Consider the following 24,457-nt stretch of genomic DNA (forward strand, 5'->3'; position numbering starts at 1 on the left):
ACATTCGGTCGACAGAGGAGACCGTTGAATATAATTTGACAGAATACTATTATCCGAGTCACATCGGAATATTCGCATACGGATGTCGTATTAGAAATATGCGTAAGTCGCTCGCGCCGCCCGGAATTCGATACTATAAAACGTACGGTCGCACGCCGGGACATCAACGTACACGCGCCGCGCACGTGATCCGCTCCGTCGTTGCTAGCCGCGTGAGTATCGAATCCGGGACTTCTCGCTCGCGCCGATTACAATCGAACGGAGGGTCCTTTTCGTATACCGCCCTTCGTTCATTATATGACAAACAAGTAACAAAATACCCGCGCTAAATACGACTTTACGAGCTCACCGATCTTACGAATTATACACGACAGCTAACGAGAAACATGTAATCGCGATACACAATATGAATCGGACAAATTTTTCTATCGCAGAGCTCGGACTGTGGGCTCGCCGAAAAGAGAGAGATTTTCGCGGAATAAGGGGTTCGAGCGAGTCGTCACTCCGGTGGCCGTCACAAAAGGCATCCCGAGAATCTATGACGTGGCGTCAGCCGCTATTTCGGCAACTATTTCGGCAACTACTTCGACTAGGCTCTATTTCGCCGGTGCGACTCGCTCGAACAATCTACCTTCTGAATGGGTCGGGGATGGCGACGACGTCTCACCAGCTTCGTCCTCTGCGACGTCACTCTCGCTTTGATCTCTATTTGCGCGTTTCTTTCTCGTCGACAGGACCTCTGCTCACTCGCGCGTCTTGCCCGACAGTGACGAGCGGAAGTCTCGCCGGAGACACGCTGGCGCCGTATCGCCGAACTAGGCCGCTCGGGGCGCTCCCGTAATCAGGGCCGTGAGGCGGCCCGGAGGATCCCCGCGGTCGTTGTGGCGGCTCTTCGCTTCCGCGCTCTTTTTCTTTCCGGGGTCGTTCCTCCATTCCCGTAGGATACGGGCGGGAAAATCTTGCGGCAGCTTACGGGAAGCCCGATTCCGGCCGCCTCGGACACCGGATGTCGTCCGCCGCGAGTCCTCAATCGATCGTGGATCGCATCCGGGTCCGGGCGCCGGGCATGCCATCGGGTCCCTTGCCGTAACTCCGTGGCGGGGCTCCTGCGCACTTCTCGCGCGGAGTGGCCTTCCCCTTTTCCTCAGCTCTCGATCCCTAGGGAAGAGGAGATGGATATCAATTTTACGCGGCATCTACTGTCCCGAAAAGTATTTAGAAAGTATTTAGCTGCATATTTACGGTCATGATAGTTTAATAGCGGTCTCACCGAGCGTGTTCCGTAAGGCGTGGCCTCCCCTCGTCCTGTTTCTTTCCTTTTGCCGTTTTTCCTCCGGATGAGATGTCGTCGCTTCTCCCTCGACCTTCGCTAATTTCGCTAATAGCTGCCGCAGCAATCGCAACAGCTACGGCAGCACGCAATCGAAACGCGCAGCGGCGGAATCGCGTCCGATTCCGCGCTCGAATCGCTCTCTCTCTTTCTTATTTTAGAGAGAGCAGAGGTCCCAAAATCACCCCCCCCGGTCGGGTCTCGCGACCCTTGTGACGGACAATTTCACCAAATGAAAACTGTCACGTCACAATATATATATATATATATATATATATATATATATATTAAATATTCATATTCTTCAGATAATCGATAGCATTGTGCAAAATTTACGGCCGCAACATATGGTTGAGCAAGGTCTAACTGAACAAGAGTGGGTGAGAATGGTTAGGTGGGAAAATCGGCGAATATTCGCAGAAATGTGGTGCGAAACTGTGGAGGCGCGGGAAATTGACAAAATTGACAATGGGCTATGGGTGAACATGTACGCTCTTCGGGAGCTGTTTGGTCTAGATCCGTATCCACCTGAACCTGTGGTGGAAAATTGGAACTAGTAAGTATTTCTTTTTACTTTTAAAAATTATTAAAATAATTAATAAAAATTTTCTGTTATGCAGGAATCCCCGCCCAGCCGTCGCCTCGTAGCACCTCGCATTCGACCGCCCCACCATTCTCACCCACTTAAATTTTACATTTTATATTAATTTATATTTTATATTCATATTTTATATTATTCTTATATTCGTATTTTTTATCATTCTTATATTTTTACACACACACACAAAATTGTATGATTGCACACACATACTCATTTTAAAAATAAAAATAATTTTAAATATTAAATAAATGTATTTATTTTAGAATAGGTCCTCTCCTTGCATCCCTACTATTAATAATAGCAGAAGATATATTAAATTATTATTACGGATATTATTATAAAAAATTCTCTCTCGCGTCCGCCTCTCGCGCTCTCCTTCGCTGCATCAGCTCTCGCTCTTGCATATACGCCTCGCTTGCGTCATCTCTCTCGCGTGCGCCTCGCGCTCTCCTTCGCGAACGCCTCGCGTCATCTTGTCGCTGCGCTACCTCGCACTATCTCGCGACCGTTATCTCTCTCGCTCTTGCATATACGCCTCGCTGCATCATCTCTCTCGCGTGCGCCTCGCGCTCTCCTTCGCGAACGCCTCGCGTCATCTTGTCGCTGCGCTACCTCGCACTATCTCGCGACCGCTATCTCTCTCGCTCTTGCATATACGCCTCGCTACATCATCTTGCGACCGCTATCTCTCTTTCGCGAACGTCTCTCTCGCGACATCTCTCGCGTTCGCCTCGCTCTCTCTCCCCGCGGACCCCTCGCTGTACATCGCGGACGCCTCCCCCTCCCTGCGACCCCCTCGCGGTACATCGCGGACGCTTTCCCCTCCCCGCGGACCCCTCGCGGTACATCGCGGACGGTTCCCCCCCCCCGCGGACCACTCGCGGACCCGGCTCCAAAATCGCGGACGCTCCCCCCTCCCCGCGGACCCCGCGCGGTACATCGCGGACGCTTCCCCCTCCCCGCGGACCCCTCACGGTACATCGCGGACGCTTCCCCCTCCCTGCGTGACGTCATTCCCCCGCGCCCGCGGAACGGGGTGAATGACCTAAACTGGGTTAGAATTCTCCTAGACCGGGAAAAGCAGTGTTCTCGCGGTAAACTACTTTCCCGCCGTAGATTTGAGCGACGATGAATACGAGCTAGGTCTAGCGGATTTTGAGACTTATCATACGATATCGAACGTGAATTCCTCGAATAATAAATTTTACTTTGGCAAAGATGACGCGGAAATTACGACTCCCGAGGGATCGTACGAGCTGCAAGCGATACATGAGTTTTTGAAACATGCAATTTCACGAAAACGTCCGCGACACGCTGTTCGTGACGATGATAAAAAACACGCTGACACCACGCATATTCGGACGAATGACGACGGTGACTTTGAAGATGGAGAATATCCGATAGTGCTCCGCGCAATACGATGAGGAGCGAGATCAAATGCGCCTACAGAATGAATTTTAGCAAGCCTAACAACATTGGATCGCTGCTGGGATTCTCGAACCGTATACTACAGCCGCGAAAATTGTACCAGTCGGACATGCCGATTAATATTATCAACGTGAACATTATCCGCGTAGAATGTAATGTGGTCGCGGGCGCATACAGCAACGGCAAACTCGTTCATACAATACATGAATTTTCACCGAGGGTACCACAAGGATATAAGATATCGGAAACACCGGCGCACATCATTTACCTGCCGATCATCGTGCGGAGCATTACGGATTTAACGTTACGCGTTGTCGACCAGGACAGACGATTGCTCGATTTTCGAGGAGAAGATATCACCATTAGATTGCACGTACGACGACGACAGCGATAACGTACGTGTGCGGCGTATGAGATGCTCGTGTTGAACGGATCGAAAGACACGAGAGATAACACAATCTTTACGGAGCCAGCGACAACAACAACAACGTCGACATTCACTAATATCCAATCATCCGGTTGCACCAAGAAAAAGAAACTGAACGCATCAAACGTTGCGTTTTTACAATCTTTGGGATTCGCGGTGCGAAACATCTGAACAATGACCGACATCCTCAACATTGGAGACGAGCCAATCTTCGACGATCGTCAAGATCGAGACTCACACGTACAACCCGTTCGCTAACACAACATTCGGACACAGTGATGAGATAAGAATACCCATACAACAACAGGATCTGTATACGTTGCCGTATGAGAGTTTCCTATACATCGAAAGAGAACTAAAGATAAATAAACCAGCCGAAGGATCTGCTGTGATACTGGGAAATAATTGTGTCGCATTCATGTTCGATGAGATTCGATACGAACTCGATGGCGTGGAGATTGATCGCAACAGAAACGTGGGAATAACAAGTATGCTCAAAAACTATGTAACTATGATATCATCCGATAGAAGCGTGATTATGAGAAATGCCGGCCGGAGTGATCCGACTACTGCGAATGGAAACTTCAATTTTTGCGTACCGCTCTACATGTTATTGGGATTTTGCGAGGATTACAGACGAGTGGTGATTAACGCTCGTCATGAGTTAATCTTAATGCGATCGCGCAACGACAACAATTGTCTGTGTGGAGATTCGACGCTGGAGCCTGTGATCAACATATACAAAATACAATGGTGAATGCCACATGTGTTATTGAGCGAGATCAACAAACTGTCGATGCTGCGCGCTCTAGAAAGCGGACATTACCTCAGCATGGGTTTTCGCTCGTGGGATCTGTATGAGTATCCGCTATTGCAGCGTACATCCAAGCATTCATGGGCCATTAAGACAGCGACTCAGCTGGAGAAGCCACGATATGTTATCTTCGCTCTGCAGACAGGTCGGAAAAACATCATGTCTGAGGATATGAGTCGATTCGACGATTGCAAGATAACCAACGTGAAACTCTATCTGAACTCGGAATGTTATCCGTACGACGATATGAATCTGGATTTCGATAAAAACAGATGGTCGATTCTGTACGATACGTATGCGCGTTTCTGCAAGAACTATTATGGATACGAGTATCTCGAGCCGAGTCTCACCGTCTCAATGTTTATACGTAACAGTCCGTTCGTGATCATCGATTGTTCTCGACAAAACGAATCGGTCAAGAGCGCAACCGTGGATGTGAGATTGGAATTCGAGTGTAAGGATAATGTGTCGATGAATACCACTGCGTACTGTCTCATCATACACGATCGCGTGATCCATTACAACCCGTTGACCAACGTTGTGCGCAAAATCACCTAAACGCACCAACAATTTAGAGAGAGGGGGAAGCATAGCAGAATATAAATCAAAGTGTTATGAGATGGTTGTCATTTTTTTTTAACTGATGCATCGAAGAGAGAGAGATCTCGTCATGACCGTACCAACGTTTGTGTATCTACAGGGGTTTATCCTCAATAAACAATTCATTGTAAAGGAAGCGGCAATCCTGAGAAGAGGATTTATTTTATCACATTATTTTTTCGCATGTCCTGTACCATGGGGTGTGCTCATAAAATCGGAGAGACACCAAGCCTCATGGTTGACTCAAAATCATCATGGATTACAATGGAAAGATGGAAACGTTCCATATAGCATGGCTCAGCGTTTGATTACAACAGCTATCGTTGGTGGACCACATGAAGGAGAAGAGGAAGAATCCTTTCTCGTATATGTAAAAGGATTTGAAAAGCGAGAATGGTTAGCCGATATATTGGATGATGCGGGAAACGGTTTCATTATTGAGACCTTGGATGCTGATTACGATGATATCGTGTCTCTAAATAATCTAGATGTTAAAAACACTATGCGATGTGGAAAACATGTTAAGAATTGCGCATTACAAAATGTATTCAAAATATTTAACTGGTGATCGCAACGCCAGAAAGAATTGCAAGATTTGGAAAAATAAAATATTTAAACATTAATATGTTTTATTTCTTATTCCTCTCCTCATTCCTTCCCTCGCGAGTCGTTTAAGAATTCTTTTTATCCGAGCACCGTCTGTCCCTTCTCCTAAATCTCAGAGCGCCAATAGTATTCTAGAATCTCCCACCACATTTACCCCACTACTTTGAAAAATAAGTGTCACGTATATTCTTAATTTTATACGATCAATGTTGCGTTAACCGTTCGTGCTGGTGGTTCACTTTCAAAATCTGGAAATATGTACTACGCTGAAAGAAGCAGTGGCTCCGGCAAACGTGTGAATAATTACGTACCGAGTCGTGATGACACTCCATCGTTTGAGAATAAATGTGATGAGTAAGTTTTGTTTAACTTGTTTCTATCTTTATATTTTTTACAAATTGTATTATTTTTAAACTAATTTCATTTTTACAGCATTTTGTTGGAGCGTCGTGCGGTTCGTATACTAGGCAGACAATACGCATTGACAGCTACCGAATTCAAATTCCTCGAAATTGGTATCATCGTGGGTCCACCGAGTTACGTGGAGATCGTTATAGGAGATCATCGAGGAAAGGAACTGATATTATCTCTCGAAACATGGAAGGGATTCTACGAGCAACATCACAATATTCAGAATTTCTTTCGGAGCGACTCGAAAGATGTCCACAGTTTTATAAGCGTTGGACCAATAACAGTGAGATTTCATACGATTAACGACGCCAAACTCATAAGTCTCGAATCTTCAAATGTACGCATGATGATGATTGAATCGACGTTACATCGTATGTTCGATCTCAATCCATGCATCGATGTAACTTTTGATCGATTGGTTAGAATTACGGAGACAGTCGATGTCAAGTTTACACAATTTTCAGATATCGCGTCCAATGTAACGAATCCTAAAGAAAATCAAATGTAATACGCGCTAGCGACGCCTTCAATAAACATCAACTCGTCGATTGTGAGCTGGCAGCTTTAGTTTTTAGTCCATAATATGTAAGAAAAAATATATAAATAAAGAGTTTTTTAAGTATAAATTATGATGTAATTTTTTGCATGCATTTCCATTCTCCATCTTTCTCCCACCGTAAGCAGCTCTCATACATAACTTGTTGCGGGGTCCTTGCGGGGCATGACATCATGCGGTGAAGGGGGAACGCGACGCTACGGACCATGAGAGAGGTAGCGCGAGAGAAGATAGAGATAGCGTGAGGCGATCATGAAGGAGAGAGATGTTGCGGCGAGGTACATGAAAGATAGATAGCGCGAGGTTAGGGACTGCGAGAGAGGTAGCGCTTAGGAGAGAAAGAGAGAGCGCGAGGTGAACGCGAGAGAAAGAGAGGGCGTGAGGCGAACGTGAAGGAGAGATGTTGCGGCGAGGTATATGAAAGAGAGATAGCGCGAGGTTAGGGACTGCGAGAGAGGTAGCGCTTAGGAGAGCGTGAGTTGTTCGCAAGAGAGAATTTTTTCTATTAATTTTTATTCATAAAATGTGTGTGTGTGTGTGTGTATGTGTGATTAAAAATATAAAAGCATGTAAAATTTAAAAATAGATATAATATAAAAGAATATAAAAGAATACAATAAAATGTAAATATAAATTAATATAAAAGAAAATTAAGAATATTTTTATCGGCTCTCAATATCAAAGATATAAGTATGAAATTGAATGGATAAAAGAAAATATAAAATAAAAATGAAAATATATGAATAAAAATTAATATAAAATATAAAATTAAAAAAAAAATGCTAGCGGCAACGGCGGCTGTGAGGTGGCCGGGCGATGGAGGTGGTTACAGTGACTGCAGCGATGACTGGTGAGGTAATAGAGTGGAGGCTGCGTCTTATATTGAAAATAGAAACAGTGAATTTTACTTTTATTTTTTCAAATTTTTAATTTAATATAAATATAAAACGGATACTTACAATGATTACAAAGTGGACACATGTTCCGCGTGAATATCAGATGCAGCGGAGCGTGACAATCGCTGCACCACTCTTCTATAATCACTTCATAAGAAGTGGTACAATGCACGCGTATGGCACAAATGTTTACAAATAGTTCCGCATTTCGTACTACACAAGCAGTGCATAATTTAATATAATCTTCAGGTATATAATATGAATATATAGCGCACACCCTCGTTACAACATTTATGTTGCTGATTACAGACACCCCCAATAATTGTTCAATTATATCCAAGTCTCCGCCGTGCTCGCTATTATAATCGGAGTCTGTTGATTCACTCACTATGTCATTTTCTTCTCTATCACTATCTTCCGCAATATCTATAATATCTACATCAACATCACGATATTCCGCAATATCTATAATTTCTATGTCATTATCACTATCCTCAGTCATAATAATATCTTCATCCATTTCTTTTACTCTGATCTGTGCTATACGAATGCTAAAAACTTTTTGATGAGGAGACAGACTCTCTCCGTAAGTTTCAACCCCCATTTCTCTCAAAATTATCGCAATTCTTCCTTAAAAATGTTAAGGAAGATGTTTCGCTCTCGTTTACGACCGATTTTCCGCGAGGGTACAAAGCTGCTGAATGTCAACGCTTTTGCATTTGCACCTATATAAATAACGTTTCGACATGTTCGTCGCAGCGTCGGTCCTAAAATCTTCATTCCTTTCCATAATATCCTAATGATAAAATGTTCATAAAATGAGAAACATAGTTTTATGGCTTCTAGAGCGCTCCGGTTACAAGCAGCCGAACGTTGGCGCCGATACGTTCCAATTCTTCCTTAAAAAATATTAAGGAAGATGTTTCGCTCTCGTTTATGGGAGATTTTCCGCGAGGGTACAAAGCTGCCGAACGTCAACGCTTTTACATTTCCACCTATAAAATGTCCATAAAATGGGAAACATAGTTTTATGGCTTCTAGAATGCACAGGTTACGAATTCGGGTAGCCATCAATCACAAAGATAATCAGTTGTCGAACATGCTTAGGACCCCCCCCCTGATTCTGCTATAAGCGGTCCCGCCCCGCGTGACGTCAGCCACCGTGCCACTGAGATTCCCCCCACCCCGCGTGACGTCATACCCCCTCGCCACCGAGATACCCCCGCGCCCCTCACCCCCCTCGGAGGACCTGAGTTAGAACCGGCATAGTATCACTACTTACATGCCATTAGTTTTTTATTTTATATATAGCAGTAGCGAGAGGGTTACATGTGATTTCTGCTCCTCTGGTAGTAATTGTGCGTGTTTTTGGTTGCAGATACATTGGTTTGCCATCTATTGTTACAGGGAGTTCCAAAAAACAGTCTCCTGTGGTCCTCATTCGTGCTGGTACAGGAGTGCAGCGAAAAAGTTGCGCGACTGCACCTCTCATGTATGCTGAGTATCCAGGTATCCCCATGAGTGTGTATGCGAACAATGATGGGTCCTTTTGTGCCATCATTATTGAGGTACGTAATTCTATTTCCCTTTTTGTATATTTATCTATGCTCAGAGATATATAAACATTTTTAATATCTAAATTATTGTTAGTAATTACATTTATATAACTATTTGTATTAGGATAAGCGAGGAATCTTATTTTATTAACATATTTTTGATTTTTCAGATATTCGTCGCTTATTTCCTTTACAACGATTCGTGAATGCTCCGTTTGGAATACGGTAGCATTACAAATGGAATGCGGAGTGCGAATGAAGAGGAGTATCTGCGTTTTACTATGCATCATCGCATAAGCAGTAGGATGTCCCTTGGATTGCATTTTCTTGGCAGTGCCTCTATAAACTACAGAGTGTGGTAATTTCTCACATCCGTTGAAAAATACTGGGGACCAAAAATTTTGATATCCCTCTTTATCTGTACATTCGAGGTGCGTATAAATACATGTAGTGCCTATGGGCAGTAGTATTTTGTTAGTCAATAAATTTACTTTTACAGAGTAATACTTAAAAATTATATGAATATGAATATTTATATTTTGTTTTGTTTTCAGGTCCTCCGACGGAATATCATTTTTATTATTATAATTTAAACGAATTAAACGGCTATTCACGTCGTTTATGAAGAGGCCATGAAAAGTGAAGTTTCCGAAGTGAAATCTTCTATATGCGTGTATATATGCGCATGAAGATACGTTAATAGGTGCGTAATGTCTCTTGTTTCTTGACATGTTTTTAAAATTGATATCTTTATGATCTGATAAATTTAAGAAATATTTTTATCGGCTCTCAGTATTTAATAAATAAATAAATATGATTTTTTAAAAACGACTAATAGAGCCAAGCACGAAAATTAATTCTAATTTTTAGAACTGTATCTCTTGGTTTGAGATTACTAAGTTCCATCAATTCATAATCCTCGAACTTTACAACGGGAAAATAGGCGAGAAAAATATAGGTCCGAAAAGTCGCTGAAGCGGGAATTGAACCCGCGTCTTTCGCTTGCCCACGACTGCTCTTACCACTAAGCTATTCAGACCCTTTCGATCCTATATTTTTCATTTGCTTTATAATGGATGTTAGTAAATAGCGCCATGAATTAGGTCCAGACGCAAATAAATAAATTTAAGAAATATTTTTATCGGCTCTCAGTATTTAATAAATAAATAAATATGATTTTTTAAAAACGACCAATAGAGCCAAGCACGAAAATTAATTCTAATTTTTAGAACTGTATCTCTTGGTTTGAGATTACTAAGTTCCATCAATTCCCGCGACTTTTCGGACCTATATTTTTCTCGCCTATTTTCCCGTTGTAAAGTTCGAGGATGTCGAAGGGTAAACTCGTGCTCTTCCAAGCGTGAGTGATTCAAGAGGAGGCAATTTTCCTGATTGCAGTAATTCGTGTGCTCCGTTGTCGAAGGAATGTTTATCAACGGTAACAAATATTACTATATTATCATCTTGATTGATTATCGGTGTATTGCTTTCTTTGAATTTGCAGTGAGTATTTCGTAATTCAAGTTGTTCTTGTTGCAGGTCCTCTTCGAGGAATATTTCTTCTGTTTCTTTTCTGAGGAATATTGTTCTGGAGAGAGGAACGCGAAGGAGAGCGCGAGGCGAACGCGAGAGACAGATGACGCACGCGAAGGAGAGAGATAGCGGTCGCGAGATAGTGTGAGATGGCTAAATAGCGAGATGACGCGAGGCGTTCGCGAAGGAGAGCGCGAGGCGCACGCGAGAGAGATGACGCAAGCGAGGCGTATATGCAAGAGCAAGAGAGATAGCGGTCGCGAGATGATGCGGCGATGGAGAGCACGAGAGCTGATGCAGCGAAGGAGAGCGCGAGAGGCGGACGCGAGAGACTTTTTTTTTTATAATAATATTTATAGTAATTTTTAATTAATAATAAGATTTTAATAGGAGGAAAGGAGAGAGGACATATTCTAAAATAAATACATTTATTTAATAATAATAATTTTTTTAAATTAATATATATATGTATATACATATGTGTGTACTATACAAATGTGTGTGTGTGTGTGTGTTTACAAAATGTGTGTGTGTGAATTTAAAATATAAAATATACAATATATAAAATATACAGTATAATAATATAATATAAATATAAAATATGAAATATAAATAGGGGATGTGGGGCGGTGTTGAGTGATGGTGCGACGACGGCGGCATAGCGAGGTGGATGCGGTTTCTGCATAACAAAAAATTTATTAATATTTTCCTAATTTTTTAAATTTATTCTAAAATAAAAAACTTACACAGATTACCAAGAAAACTCGTTTGCAATACAACCAGGATTGAGTTCTGTTACATAGAAATTATGAACTCGCCATTCAAAAAAGTCGAGTGGAGAATGATACAAATTATGCGTAAAGATGCAATCATACAGGTTTTTCGTGTAACGTTTTTTGAAACCTATTTCGCGCCCGTGTATTGCCTGCACGATTGAATTTACTGGAGTGTTTGTCGATAGTGCTGGAACATTGGTATCTACGCTTAAGTAACGTCTGCGTAGCGATCTTCTTATTTCTTCAAGTCGCGCGATTCGAGCTGTCCGTGACTGCAAATCTCCGATCAATAATTTTGGATTTATTTTTATTTCATAAAATTTCCAAAAAAATCTCCATGGTTGTGGGTATTGTCCTTTCAGCAAATCAATACATCCATCGCACTCCAACTCCCATTTACTATAACTCATTTTACGTTCATTTGGATACACTGCAAAATTTTCTTTTTCGAAGAAATCGGCTTTCTTCAACACATCTTTTTCCAGCGATGCAATGTATTCGTCCTGAGTTAGCATCTTCACATCACTCGCCATTTTCACAGCACTTTAAGTGTTTTAATTTTTAAACAGTTCAATGTGTGCAAATAGGACACACACTGCACGATAAAATTTGATTTAGGGAGCATCTACAGTTGCAACACGTTTTCCCTTCAATTAGAGTATATCTTACAGTTTCATGCAACCGCATAGCACGAACATGTGAGTATAAGTCTGCTACTCGCAGGAAGCATGTAGAACAAAATTTTTCATCTTCATTAGTTTTATAATAAAAGAAAATATTGCACACTTTTGTCAGTTCATTAAAATCATTTATATCAGCCTGTTTTAAAACTCGTACACATTTGTCATTAAAGTCATCGCTACACTCACTATCGTAATCAGAATCTGCTGTCGATGATATTTCAATTTCAGATTCTTCTTCTATAATTTCTTCATCATTTACTTCTTCGGGATCTATATCCATGTATTCATCACTATCATCAATTACAATTACTTCTCTATCCATTTTACATTCAAGACTGTCAGAAACGTGACGACGTGGGGACACATATTATAATGTTGCTCCCCTCTTGATTTTTAATTCTACATCTCTCTTGTTCTAACTGGAGTATCACGTCTCAGCTAGCTCATCACTTTTCTAGAGAGCGAAAAAGTTTTGTCAACTATGCACTTATCAGACAGGGAAAAAATAATTAAACGCAGATTAACAATGAAATAATTTATTCGTTAGAAGCATCGTGAAGAATAACATTTACAGCACAAGTTATCAATTCACAATCTATAAGTGATTCGTTGTCAAACATACGACTTTCACGTATCGCTTTTGCGGCATTGCTCGCATCGCAGATATTATCACGTTGTAAAACATTTACAAATTGTTTAAACTTTTCAGTAACAATATGCGTATTTTCACACAGCCAGAAATACATATGATCAACACATTTTTCCAAATCGAATAAATGTAATAAAGTTGATGGTTTCATGTACAAAGTATTTTCAGATAATGTAATCTTTATAATTTTTGAAGTATGCATATTAACCACTTCGAGTGTCAAATCTCGAATCCATAGTGGAGTTTCAGTTAACCGCTCAATGTCTGCTCGTTTCTGCATTAGCAATTTCCGTTTCAATAGACAATACTATTTGATTGCCTCGATTATCTCCGAGAGCTATAATAATTCCACAGAAGATATATTTCCAACGCTGATTCCAATTTCCAAATATTTGTACGATGTTGATGTTAGGGCATATCTTCTTCCAAGAATACGAACCGCACGATGAGCGCTATAAATTTGAGGTTATTTAAAAATCATTATTTAACAAAAAAAAGTATTAAAACTTACACGTCACATTTCTTCTTGCACAAAATATCGCTCTCCTGAATTCTTGGAACGTAATAATTCATGCTGCTTAAAAGAACCTTTCACTCAAGTAATCAACGCAATACTGAATAATTATTATTACAATTTTACATTTTTGCATTGCAACTGCAATTATTGCTGACGCGATAATATTTTCAACCAATCAAAGCGCCGATGCACGGCTGCTGTCATCCCCAGGTGTTCAAAACCTACGTGACAAAATCAGTTGATTAGCAAAATGTATCAAAGCGCCAATGTACAGCTGCTATGATATCATCCTCAATGAAATCATCATAAAAATGCAACATATCTAAAATTTCAAGCTCCGCTATACGGCTGCTATGACATCATCTCCTCAGATGAACTATTAGACGTAAAAAATGCAACATATTCACAATTTCAAGCGCCGATGTACGGCTGCTATGACACCCCCCCCCACCAGGTGTTCAAAACGTACGCGACAAAATCACACCGATTTGCAAAATCACAATTTTCGAGCGCCAATGTACGGCTGCTATGACATCATCCTCAACGAAATATTAAATGTAAAATAATGCAACATATCCAACATTTCAAGCGCCAATGTATGGCTGCTATGACATCATCCTCAGATGAAATATTAGATGTAAAATAATCCAACATATCCAAAATTTCAAGTGCCGATGCGCGGCTGCTATGAAATCATTTGTACGTGACAAAATCCCCAATTTTCGATGTACGACTGCTATGACATCATCCTCAACGAAATATTAGATGTAAAATAATGCAACATATCCAAAATTTCAAGCGCCGATGCACGGCTGCTATCACATCATTATGCGATGAAATATTATCATCAAGTTGTAAAAGTGTATCATTTTCAATGCATCAGAGCTGCACGTGACAAAATTGTACAACATACTCAAGTGCCAATGATCTCTACGATCAAATAAAAAGGATGGTAAAGAGGCATACTATGTCAGTATCTTTGTCAGAGGTTCAAGAAGTGCAGCTCGAGTAAAGAAATATGGCACAATTGGAAGCAAGTTTGTTGGAGCAATCCGCAAGGGTGAAATCGGCGGAAGAATTCATTGTGTGGGAACAGCGATGTGACGAATACATCGAATCATTGCAAGAACAAAGCCGAATCAAACGTCCAAGATTAGCGATTGGAGTTCGGCAATTACTTGTCGCCCAAATTGCTCGTCTCGAAGGGCTGAAAAATTCGGTACGCAGACGTTTCATACACGCAGGTGCCGGATGCAGTACGCAAGAAAACAGATTATTTTGGCGAGAGATTGATACAGCGTTCGAGAGCCGCATCTTGACTGGTGCGGTAATAAACTGTAATCACATCGAACCTCGTCAGTTTCTCGAAGATGCCAAAGACATTGTGATCGAACACGTGCAAAAAGTGTTGCAAAAACATTTTAATGTAAAAGTGAACACTATATTTAATGGCGAGTTTGTGTCAGGCGATAAGCGCGCTAATAAAAGCATCAATACGAGAAACTATGAAATCTTTCGCACCTCCGATTTACGCGAGTGGTACGAACGTTGCGTTATCGATCCCACGCTAGCATCGCTAGAAGAATTTCAAGAACGCGATAGTGGTTGGGCATTGTCGCGAATAAACAATTTGACTATAAATGTAAACAAATACAATGCAATGCGTGCGGGATGCCACATTAAATTACCGCGAGAAATAATGATGAAAAGAGCAGTGGTGAATGTGCAATCAAAAGACAATGCATGTTTTGCATGGGCGGTGGTCGCTGCTCTATACCCCGCAGAAAGAAATGTGGAACGGGATCATCATATTCTCATTATACGACAGTGTTGAATCTCCAAGACATTGAGTTTCCAATGATGTTGAATCAAATAAAAAAGTTTGAACTTGCAAACAACATCACCATCAACGTTTACTGTATCGAGAACGACATCATTCCGATGCGTCTCTCAGAGCAAAAGAAAGACAGACACGTCAACTTGTTGTACATGAGTGATAGCAACAGCGTAGGTCATTTCGCGTGGATCAAGAATCTCTCCCGACTCGTGAGCTCACAACTGAGCAAACATAATGGTCAAAAATATATCTGCGAGCGGTACGTATATTTATTGCAATAAAATTATATATTAAATAATCATAAAATAATTATAAAGTGTTTATAAATGCTATTATCTTTTACAGATGCTTACACTATTTCCATTCGGAAGACAAGTTGCAATCGCATGCCATCGACTGTCGCAAGATGAATGCCTGTGCTATCCGATTACCGAGCGATAAGGATAAGTGGCTCGCATTCAACAACTTTAATCGCAAAGAGCGACTTCCTTTTGTCGTTTTGCCGACCTCGAATGTGTGCTGACAAAGACGGATAAGAAGGAAGAAGAAAAGAATTTATATCAACATCACCAAGTATTTAGTATAGCATATTATGTACATTGCTCATATGACGGTTCATTATCCGAGTATTATTCACGTCGTAGTGTAGATTGCGTTTCGTGGTTTTCCGAACTACAAAATTTAGCGATACGCGTCAAGAATATTTTAGCAACTAACGTCCCCATGGTAAATTTAACATCAGACGAGCGGGAACAATTTCATAGCGCGACGCATTGTCATATATGTGAGAAACCATTCACACAAGATGACGATACACGCGTACGCGATCATTGCCATCTGACTGGTCGGTACCGAGGTCCCGCGCATTCAAATTGCAATCTAAATTATAAAAACTCTTTTTGTATTCCAATAGTATTTCATAATTTATCCGGTTACGACTCACATTTCATAATTAAGGAAATAGCTACAGCGTTCGAAGGGGGAATCGAATTACTTCCAATAACTAAAGAAAATATATCATTTACAAAAAATGTTCAATTTGCAGAAGACAAATCCAGAAATATTAAATTACGTTTTATCAATTCATATAAATTTCTCAATACTAGTCTCGACAAATTGGCATCATTTCTAAGTAAAGATAAACTCAAAAATTTAAAATCAAAATTTCAAAATTTTACAACAGAAAATTTCAATTTATTAACACGGAAAGGTGTCTTTCCATACGAATACATCAACTGTTTTGAAAGGTTGCATGATACATGTCTACCACCGCGCGAATCGTTTTACAGTTCCTTGACTGGCGACACTGTATCCGAGAACGATTACGCGCACGTCGAAAACGTATGGGAACGGTTCTCCATTCGAACGCTGGGCGAATATAGCTATCTGTATTTAAAAACTGACGTCTTGTTATTAGCCGACATTTTTGAAAATTTCCGGGATAAATGTATCGAGAGTTATGGGGTCGACCCCGCGTATTACTATACTCTCCCCGGGTATACATGGGACGCCATGTTAAAGCACACAAAAATTACGTTCGAATTACTTACAGACATTGATATGGTAATGTTTATCGAACGGGGTATACGCGGTGGATTGAGTCAATGTTCAAACAGATATGCACACGCTAATAACAAGTACATGCAGTCGTACGAAACCATCTTCGTATCTAATGTATTTCGATGTAAATAACTTGTATGGATGGGCAATGTGTCAACCATTGCCATATGCAGATTTTCGATGGGTCGATGACATGTCTAGTTTCGATTTATCATCTATCACGCTTGATTCGCCTACAGGCTATATCCTCGAAGTAGATTTAGAGTATCCACAACATCTTCATGACAAGCACACTAACCTACCGTTTTGACCGACACGCGACAAACCGCCCGGTGCGCGACAGGAGAAGCTGCTCGCGACATTATACGATAAAAAGCGTTACGTGATACACTACCGCAACCTGCAGCAATGTACGCGTCACGGTCTTCAAGTTACAAAAATACCGCATATTACAATTCGCGCAATCTCCATGGCTTCGAAATTATATCGAACTTAATACGCAATTTAGAACGCAAGCAAAAAATGATTTTAAAAAAAATTTATATAAATTAATGAATAATGCGGTATTTGGCAAGACGATGGAAAATGTGCGTAATCGTGTCGATGTAAAACTCATTACACATTGGGATGGGCGATATGGTGCAGAGGCAATGATTGCGAAACCAAATTTTCACAGTAGAAGCATCTTTTCTGAAAATCTAATCGCTGTTGAATTACGCAAACTGGAGGTAAAATTTTATAAACCAATCTATGTCGGCATGTGCATACTCGACATCTCCAAAACGTGTTTATACGAATTTCATCACGAGTACATGTCACCGCTGTATCGTGACAGAAGCCGGGTAATGTACACTGACACAAACAGCCTAATATATCACATTGAATGCGAAGATGTATATGAGAATATGAAGCGCGATGTGAGCAAATTTGATACGAGCGATTACGCTGAGGACAATGCGTACGGTATACCGCTCGTGAATAAAAAAGTACCCGGTCTAATGAAAGATGGAAACAACGGTGCGATTATGACCGAATTTGTAGGGCTTAGAGCAAAAATGTATGCCTTGCGAGTGGATGGCAAGAAAGATACCAAAAAAGTAAAAGGTGTCAAGAGTAACGTTGTCGCGAGATCGATAACGTTTGACGATTATACGCGGTGTTTGAATGATGATATTGAAATGATACGTAGTTAGTCTTGTATAAGATCGGAATTGCACGAAGTATACACCATTCGCGAGACAAAAATTGCTCTAAGTCCGTACGACGACAAGCGGTATATCATGCCTGAAACCACTGATACATTACCATGGGGACATTATAAAATACCATTGTGAATAATAGATATATATGTAAAAACTATATTATATGTATATTTGTATTTATTTATAAAATTATTAGATAAATATTTTAATATATTGTAAAATAAACAGCATACAGATATTTTAAATAAATGTTTATAATACTGTTGCGCCCTTTCGGATCTGCATCCTCATTCTCGGATCTACATTTCAAGATCATCGCCTATACGTTTCCGGGAGATCGTCGTCAAGAGGGTTGTTGATAAACAACCCCCGGGTTACTTTTGTTTTTCATCGCCATGTCAGTCTTGGTCTAGCTGTCATACCGTTTTGACGTTACGAGACCTCTGACTAATTTCCCAATATTAATTGTACTTCTTCTATTTGTATCTCAAAGGGTCGTCACTCCATTAAACACCAATCTGTTCACAATCGTGTCTTGATTTATTTCGCGCGCGAGTGAGAGTGCTTGTGTGAGTGAGATGTCTCGGGAGGATTGCAAGAGGCGTCCGGGAGACGCAACATTTTGGGGGCTCGTCCGAGATCAACCGAGAAGACCAACGAGGATAATATCAATAACGAAATGACAGCGCAGCATTCTCCAAGAACGACACGATCTCGAACGACTGTCAACGAGACTTCCGAAACGGATGCGTTGCAGGCCGCATTACGAGAACTACAAAAAATGCGTGCAGAGCGAGAACAACAACAGGCTCGCTTCGAGGCTCTTCTTCGAGAGAAGGACGATCACCTGCATCGATTAGAGCAGAGAATTTCAGCGCGCCAGAATCAACAGCTAAGTCCTTCTAGTAATAGAGCCTGCGAAGACACGCAAAACGATCCTAGAGCTTGCGCGAGTATCGCGAGTGCCGTGATTGTCGCGGGAGATCCGAGTTGCGATTTTCGCGCGAAAACGGGCTTTAAATTAAAGCCCGATGTATACGACGGAAAAGTTCCGCTGCGGGAGTTCCTCTCTCAATTTATTTTGATAGCGATTGCAAATAACTGGGACGATAAAACGAAAACGTTTGCTCTCGCCGCGAATTTAAGGGGAAAGGCGCGAACCGTATTAGAAAATGTCGAGAATTTTGAAGAAATAACCTTCGCGGAATTAAGATCAAAATTAGAGTTGCTTTTTGGGGAAGGGAATTTGACACAAAATTATTATTCTCTCTTCACAAGTAGGAAGCAAAGATTCGGGGAAGATTTCGCTTCATATGGGGCCGAACTCGAAAGATTATCGCGACTCGCCTATCCTGAATGTCCTTTCGCGGTCCGCGATAAAATTGCTTGCGCTCAATTTGTTTCTGCTTTATTAGACGGTTTTGTAAAAAGAACTCTTCAATTGGAGGGAATAACCTCCTTAAATTTGGGTATTGAAAGAGCAAAGACTATTAAAATTATTCAAGGAGAAAATTACGATCGGAAAAGAGAAAATTTCGGAAATAACGGGAGGTTTAATAAGAATTTTGAACGGCAAAATTATCAAAAGGCGGAGAGGAACGACGCGCGAACTTACGCGGAGAAAAAGAAGGACGAATTATCGAAAAATTCGGAAGAGAAAGCGAATAATTTTTCCTCTACACAGAAGGAATGTTGGTCTTGCGGAAAGACCGGACATCTTCGTTTTCAGTGTCCTGACGGAAAGGGAAACTCGAATTAGTCGAGCTTTTCGGGGAAAGTTTGACTTTTACGGATAACACCCCGACTTTTGATTTTGTAGAATGTAGTGTTAGGAGAATGGAACAGAAAAATTATTTCTCGTATTATGGAAAATTAAATGGAAAAAGTTGTTTGTTTAAGATAGATACAGGCTCTGACGTTTCCATATTAAATAGTAAATTGGTAGGAGAAAATCTTAGGAAGATTCGAGTCGAGAATATTAATTTGAAATATCCGACGGGAGAGAAAATTTTAATTGAATTTTCAGTAAAAAAATTTTCAAAGAAAATCCCGTCTATTTTAAATGAACTTTTTGAAAGGAGCTCTATTCATTTTCAAGAAATTCAAAAAGAAACTCTTATTTACTTTTTACACGAATTTCAAGATTTATTCTCTTGTGATATTATTGCTGGGAATTGTGATGTTATTGAACATGTCATAAATGTCAAAGATTCTCTCCCCATTAAACAGGCACCCCGTAGGATTCCTTTACAGATGAGAGAAGAAGTAGATAAAATTATGGAGGAAATGAAAACCGAAGGAATTATCGAAGAATCTCAGAGTCCTTGGGTTTCTCCAGCTGTTATGATTAAAAAGAAAGATGGAACTCTTAGATTTTGCATCGACTATCGGAAACTCAACGCTATCACGAACTTTGGCAATTTACTGTAATGCCTTTCGGATTGTTCTGAATTGGCGACCCATGATGTTTCCGCTCAAACTTATTGGATGTATTGGGATACGTTGATTCTTCAGAATGGAATCCTTTACAAAAAGTGGGAAGCCCCAAATTTAAAATCTAGCTTTCTTCAATTAATTGTTCCTCGAAAACGAGTGAAAGAGATCCTTGAAGAAATACATGATTCTCCTTCGGGAGGTCATTTCGGAATAAATAAAACCTTAGAGAAGGTTCGGAAACGTTTTTATTGGGCGACTTACAAACAAGATGTTGAAGATTGGTGTAAGTCTTGCAAAATTTGTATTTCTAAGAAGGGCCCCACAGGAAAGGGAAAATCTCCTATGCAAGTTTATAATGTTGGAAATCCTTTCGAGAGAGTTCAGATGGATATTTTAGGTCCACTTCCAACAACTTTATCTGGGAATAGATATTTGATTGTCATCGTAGATTGCTTCACCAAATGGGTAGAAGCTTTTCCTCTGAAGAATATTAAGGCAAAAACGGTGGCAGAAATTTTCATCAATTAATTTGTCTCAAGACATGGAGTACCTTTAGAGGTACACACCGATCAAGGGAAGAATTTTGAGTCAAAACTCTTCGCAGAATTAATGGAACTTCTAGGAATTAGAAAAACTCGGACTACTGCCTTACATCCTCAGTCTGTTGGACAAGTCGAGCGACAACATCAGACTATAATCAATTATCTAGCGAAATATATTTCTGAAAATCAAAAAGATTGGGATCGATGGATTCCCATGTTCCTTCTTGCTTACAGATCTTCAAAACACGAAACCACAGGGATGACTCCTGCGGAGTTATATTTTGGTCGAGATTTAATACTTCCTGTGGATTTGTTACGGGGAAACCCTCCTAGACCGGAAGAAGAAGAATCGTCTTCGCTAGGAAATTTCGCTAGAACTTTGAAAGGAAAATTAGATAAAATACATTCTGAAGTTAGAGAGAAGATGATTATTAAATCTTCTCGGGTGAAAAATTGGTACGATAAGGGAGTTAGAAAGATTCTTTTTCAGGAGGGAGAGAGAGTTTGGTTTTATAACCCCCGAAGAGTCAAAGGTAAAGCTCCTAAGTTACAGAGTAATTTGGAAGGACCTTTCTCTATAGTGAAAAAGTTCAACGATGTGGTATATTGTATCCAAAAAACGCCCAGACATAGGAAGAAAGTGGTTCATGCGGATTAGCTTCATTTTTAGAAAGGAATATTGTTAATTGTTAGTTAGGTTGGAGCCCGTAAAGATTATTAGGAAATGGGGGCGTATGGTGTGTGTGCGTGTATGAGCGTATTTCTATTATTGAATTTGTACTGCGTAAGGAATATTTTTCTTTTGCAGTTGAAGTCTTCGAGAGGTTTGTCTGAGTCTTCGGTAAGAGAAGGATCTCCTGAGAAAGTTCCTGTGGCCGAAGCTCAAGAACAGCTGACACCTTCCAGAAGGAGACTTCCCATTTGTTTCGTTTCGGTCATTTGATTCTTCGATTGAGAAGACTATCTCGCCCACGGTTTTTGATCCGTGGTTTTCCCGTGGGGCAGTGTTGCGCCCCTTCGGATCTGCATCCTCATTCTCGGATCTACATTTCAAGATCATCCCCTATACGTTTCCGGGAGATCGTCGTCAAGAGGGTTGTTGATAAACAACCCCCGGGTTACTTTTGTTTTTCATCGCCATGTCAGTCTTGGTCTAGCTGTCATACCGTTTTGACGTTACGAGACCTCTGACTAATTTCCCAATATTAATTGTACTTCTTCTATTTGTATCTCAAAGGGTCGTCACTCCATTAAACACCAATCTGTTCACAATCGTGTCTTGATTTATTTCGCGCACGAGTGAGAGTGCTTGTGTGAGTGAGATATCTCGGGAGGATTGCAAGAGGCGTCCGGGAGACGCAACAATACATTATTTTTATGTATCCATGAGTTGTGTGATTTATCCATTCTCAACCATTTCAAATAAACGTCATCACCTTTTTTCCGCAAAGTCTTTTCCACGAGATAGACGTCGGGATTTGCAACATGATGTAACTCGTACCCGTAGAATCCTCCAGCGACGGGATTTCCGCGCGAATCTTCAAGTATATATGTCGCGGGATAAGTTTTCTGTACTTTGGCAATTTTAAATATTTCGGTAGTCCAATTTGGCGTAAAACCTTTTTAAAGATGGTCTTGAATTTACTCACGCGTACCGAACCGCCTACTTTGAATCTTGCCGGAGCAACAATTTTTACGTTACTATACACCGTATTTAAAAGTTTTTCGGCGATCGCAGGCGTAACATCGATAGGTTTCATATTGATAGTGCGATGTTTTCGCGCATTGTACTCTGCAACGAGTCGGGACAGCGCGTCGATCCACTTGTAATTGCCATCAAGTGTAAACATTTTCCACATATTGTTCTTTAAAGTACGATTAAATCGTTCCACGACCGAGGCTTTCATAACAGAATACGTCGAGTAATGATTGATGTTGTGTTTTTTTTATGAGTTTCTGCACATTCGCATTGTAAAATTCTTTTCCTCTATCGGTTTGAAAATTTTTCGGGCATCTTCCAACGTCTCGAATTATCTTTGCAATCGTTTCGGACATTTCGTTTCCACTCTTACTCTTGAGCGGCACGGCCCATGCATACTTGCTCAACACATCGATTACGGTGAGTATGTAATTGTATCCTTTTGACTCTTGCATAAGGACGCATCTCGACCACGTCAGCTTGCCACAGGTCGTCGTATCCATGTACTGACGCGTCTACGCGGAAAATTTCTTCTCGCTGGAGCGTGCAATTCCTCCACGAGTAGCTGCTTTCAGAGGTGTTTGATCGAGGCATATTTGTAATAATGTGATATAATTTCACGTACAGTTCTTTATGTATCTTTTGATGTAGTCTGCGTTACAACCATTTTATCCAGCGTTAATAATAGCGCCTGCATATTCCTTTCAAGCCTGATTATTTTTTTCTCAATTTCTTTCTGTTGATCTCTCAAAAGCTTGACACTCGCTTCGACATATCGTTTGTTGGCTGCATCATTATCATCTTCCGGTTGCGCTACACGTCGTATCTTGCGCGACCTTGCGTCATAGCCGGAGGTTGTTAGCGGAGGGTGTTAGTAGATAACACAGAGTGTTATCGCGCACGTAATTTCTTAGTAATCCATTCCATTGATAATATGAATTATTATTCGACGTTCCAAGTGATAATCCGAATTTATTAATCGACATTTCGATACCACTAATATTGACAGACTGACTCGTATCGTGAATGTATAGCTTATTTTATAATAATACCAGCTTCGTAAAGTTCCTCGATAATCGACAATATTTCATTGCCGTGGGCGTTGTTGCCGGCTTGACGTGAAACTTCGAGCAATCGCAGATGATCTACCAACTCGTTGGGATCATTCCAATGCACGTAATCAATCTTATTATTGTTTAAGGTCATAGCACGCGGTATACCTTTTCCAGATATTTTATCAGAGAATAATGGTGCGATTATATATTTATATTTGTATCCCTTGTTACCTAATACTGGCTGATTCACATTACCATTTCGTCTGCGCATTTGTTCTTATTAATATACTTTTGTAGTTCTGCAAGTCATTCGCAGTATATATTTCATCGTCGGGAATTCTCTTGAAAACCAACTCGTAAAGACCTGTTGTTCCAACGTATTTTGATCCATCGATAATTATATTATCATTTTTATCCACATCGAAATTTTTATTACCGAGCGTCATTCCTTTGTCGATAAATTTAACACCGTATACGTAATCCATCTTGGAATTTTTATCTTGACTCAATATAGCTGCCACATATTTTTGAGCAAGTGGACCCAGGTGATTTCGCAATGAATTTTGACCCTCAGATGTTTGTAATGAATGTTGTATTGATGTCACAAGCGATTCAGGAGTAGTCTCGAAAATTTCCTCGATAGACGTCTTATCATGCAATAATTGTCTTGGTTATACATCTTGTATCGGAGTAGAAGTAGTTGCATCCAATAATTGTTGCATTCGCCTGCTTTTGATTCGCTT

General features: G+C 40.6%; 1 pseudogene; it reads left to right on the plus strand.

Moving 5' to 3' along the window:
* Positions 1-1,752: 1,752 nt before the first annotated feature.
* Positions 1,753-6,799, plus strand: LOC145942152 (uncharacterized; annotated as a pseudogene).
* The last annotated feature ends 17,658 nt before the right edge of the window (positions 6,800-24,457 follow it).

The sequence above is a fragment of the Prenolepis imparis genome, unplaced genomic scaffold (genome assembly GCF_030444845.1).
Source record: "Prenolepis imparis isolate NDT839.2.m4 unplaced genomic scaffold, iyPreImpa1.0 SCAF_10, whole genome shotgun sequence".
NCBI classification, from domain to species: Eukaryota; Metazoa; Arthropoda; class Insecta; order Hymenoptera; family Formicidae; genus Prenolepis; species Prenolepis imparis.